The sequence below is a fragment of the Orcinus orca genome, chromosome 18 (genome assembly GCF_937001465.1).
Source record: "Orcinus orca chromosome 18, mOrcOrc1.1, whole genome shotgun sequence".
NCBI lineage: Eukaryota > Metazoa > Chordata > Mammalia > Artiodactyla > Delphinidae > Orcinus > Orcinus orca.
Genome location: NC_064576.1, coordinates 24,310,747 through 24,314,508, shown reverse-complemented (window position 1 = coordinate 24,314,508; position 3,762 = coordinate 24,310,747). Strand labels below are relative to the sequence as shown.

Here is a 3,762-nt window from a genome sequence, read left to right as displayed (position 1 = left end):
CCATTTTTTCCGTTCCTCAAATCAAAATATAGAGTATCATTTCTCTTTCTTTCAATCTCTTTTTTCAGCAAATTCCAATAGTTTTACATTCAGAATATGTGTAGAATATGATGATACTTTGCCACCTCCACAATTACTACCCTGTTTGAATCACTGTACATACTCAGTCATCTAGATTATATCAGTGGTATTCTAACTCATCTCCCAGCTACAGCCTTTGTGCCCTAGAGTCTATTCTCAAAAAGGTAACCAAAGTCATTGTGATAAAGGTAAGACTAATAACGTCACTTCCCAACACTCTTAGAGTAAATGTGAAAATTCTTATTCTCTAACTTTATTTTTCCTCAAAGTTCTTAGTAGCATATAAGACACTGTAATATTGTATGCATGTGTGTGTGTGCGTGTGTGTCTGTGTTTATTGACTTCCTCATTGTCTCTTTAAAATGCAAACTCTATGAAGCATGAAAGAGAGTTTACTATATTTCATTAACTGCTCTTTTATCAGTACAAAGAATGAGGCTTGGCACATATTAGGCATTCAAAAATATTTATTGAACGAATAAATGATGACCTCTACTTTTCTATTCAAGGACAAATATAGTTCCTTCCTCTGGTAGGACTTGGCAACTTTAGAACATAAATTAATCTATAATTATTCTCCACTTTAAGTTGCCCACAATAGTTGTTTTCTTAATAATGGGCAATTTAAATCTTGGGGAAAAATGCACTTAATTATTTGTTTAGGGACTAACATTGGTAATATAGTGATCCCTATGTATTGATAATTCACTTCTTTATCTCTTAAAAGATAATGAAAGCTGTAAGCATAAGTGCATTAAATGTAAAGAGAAAGCTGTGGTAATAAAGCTCTATTCTGGCAAAACAAATAAGCAAACAGATAAATATACTGGTAAGAGCAGTTATTTGAAGTTTTATATTAGTGATGCACAGGTTTAAAATGTAAATGATCAACGCTTGAAATTATTTTTCAAAACAAATTCAGTGTCTAAGTGAACTAGTTGAAGTTTTAAAATCTGGAACAACAAAATGAACTGCCATTTGCTAAACTATAGATAATCAGGAAACATCTTTAATGGTGAGATTAAAAATAAGATTGGGGGAGCAATTAAAATACAACATAAGTGGAAATTTTGAGTCTGAAAATATGCTCTGATAAAATTATTATAAAGAACCACTTAAATCAGAAGACTAACGATCAAAGAAAGGTTATCTGCATTATTTTATCCTTGTTTCTTTTAATGGAAATAGCTATTTCCCTAAAATAACTTGCTTTAGTTTTGATCTTCTTGAAGGTTACTCAGCCAGCAAAATTTAATAAGGCAGTAACTTAATATTATTATTCATAAATCTATCCTTTTGCCAAATATTTATTGATTTCACAGTATGTCTCGTGTTGGAGGTACTAATGTATTTAAGGTGAGCTATATTATATTTATCTGGATTCATTCATGAATCCTTTGAACTAACCAATGCTATTAAAATGAAAATTACTGAGAAATAAAGTGTTTAGTACCAATTCAAAGGATGTAAATAATGTTAATTCAATGAGAGATTCATAAACAAGGACTTCTTGGAGATTATAGATAAGAAAGGTTTTTAAAAGTTGGTAAAATTTGACCTAAATATTTAAGAATGTATAATATCTTACCATAAAATTTAACCATATTCTCCTCATTTAGAAAAAAAAAAATTAAAGTATGGAAGGGGTTAACATATCTGTGGAATGGCAAAAAGTTCCATGTGTTTGTTTCCCTAAATAAATGATCCCAGACATAGAAGATGAGGGAAATCAGGAGATATTATACTGTGGATTTTTATTTCACATGCAAACCGTATTAGTTGCTACAGAAATGAAAAAGTGACCAAAAGACATGATTATATTAAAAGGTAATATGTTTCTGTATTTAGCAAACATAATTTTTCTTATCATTTAATATCTTTGCAAGGCATCAACAATGCTTAGAGAATAGATGTTCCTAGTGCTTTTTTTAATGAAAGGGTGGTCTTCAAAAGGTGCAAGTGGTCTCAAGGTTGCCTGAGCCTAATTAGTGTGCATTCTAGAGAAGGTATCCATCTGCTTCATGCTCACCTGTGTTCTACATGAGCTCACCATTAGTGGAAAAAGATGATTTCTTAAGCAATTCTACAGAAGGAAGACTGCAATGAACTTTGTGAAAAGGATAAAAAAATGTCTGCTCCCAAGAAATATAGAAACTAGGGCTTCCCTGGTGGCGCAGTGGTTGAGAGTCCGCCTGCTGATGCAGGGGACACGGGTTCGTGCCCCGGTCCGGGAAGATCCCACATGCCGCAGAGCGGCTGGGTCCGTGAGTCATGGCCACTGAGCCTGCGCGTCCGGAGCCTGTGCTCCGCAACGGGAGAGGCCACAGCAGTGAGAGGCCCACGTACCGCAAAAAAAAAAAAAAAAAAGCTACTTGTCCGTATCAACTTGGGGTGGTAGATAGAAAATCATTGATTAGTCCCTGATTTCGCTCCCTGGGAAGAATTCCTTTGGTAATTGTTCTCATGCCCTTTGGGAGGTTTCTTCCTCTCTGTTCATCTTTATGGCTTTATCTGTGTTGGGTGTTGTAGAATAGTTCCATCTGTGGCTGGTGTATGCTTGTGGACCTATAGGTTGTTTTAAAACAAAAATGATTTATGTTTGTTTTTCTTCTGTTTTGTTATAGCTTGTGTTTTCTCTGGCAATGCAATTCATTCAAAATTTACCAGGCACCTTCTGATCTATTCACTCCTTGTCAGTTACATGTAGCAGTCAACCTACTGAAGTTCTCCACTAGACATAACTGATAATCTGAGTTATATCATTGATTCTTTATGCCATGCTTTATATCTCTCAACTTAATAGTTGGAATGGTGAAACCAGCTGAAACTATAGCTGAGGTGGGAGATAACACAATTAAATTTACTTTTGTACCATGGCTGATTTTGTTTTATGGGCCAACACACCTGTGAGGATTCTGACTTTTTCCTTTCCACATCCAATATTTATGGTTATTCTGATTCACTGGAAACAGGTTCCTCAGAAGAAAGTCTCTAAACTCGTGCCAGTGGGCCAAATCCAGTCATGACTATTCTTCCACAAATAGCCTATGGACATTTTCTCATTATAATAGTAAAGTTGGTGCTCACTTCAGCAGCACATATACTAAAATTGGAATGATACAGAGAAGATTAGCATGGCCCCTGCCCAAGGATGACACACAAATTCGTGAAGCCTTCCATATTAAAAAAAAAATAGTAAATTTTGGTAGTTGTAATGGAGAACATATGGCATACAATGCCAAAAATATTTATTATCTGACTTTTTACAAATAATTAGTTAACCCCTAACAGATTCATTAAGCTTATTGTATTTCTTCCAATTTATCACAGATAATATTTTACTGAATGTTTTTGCAATACATAAACACGATTGCCATCTCTCACCTTGCTATGTCTGTTTCTTTGCTTTCTGTTTCCCAATTGCAAAACCCATGTCATATATCATAATAACAAAATAATGATATTTATGCTATCAAGGTTGGAAAAAAATTATGATGGAAGAATTTCCAAATGTTCTTTCCTGGTGTATTGATCTGTTTTGTGGACTCTTGCTTAAGTTATATTCCCAGTGTGACTTCTTTTTTCCTTTCCTTCTAATAAGTGAGATTGTTTTTTAGTCATATTTTTGTTGAGTTTAACTTTCTTCTATAGCTCATGTTCCCTTATCCTATTTTTATCTGT

The 3,762-nt window shown here is 34.1% G+C and overlaps 1 non-coding gene across 1 annotated transcript; it reads left to right on the top strand.

The window, feature by feature from the left end:
- Positions 1-3,160: 3,160 nt before the first annotated feature.
- On the top strand, positions 3,161-3,267 carry LOC117195471 (U6 spliceosomal RNA). The gene has a single exon (XR_004475188.1). It is a non-coding gene; the product is annotated as a U6 spliceosomal RNA (small nuclear RNA).
- The last annotated feature ends 495 nt before the right edge of the window (positions 3,268-3,762 follow it).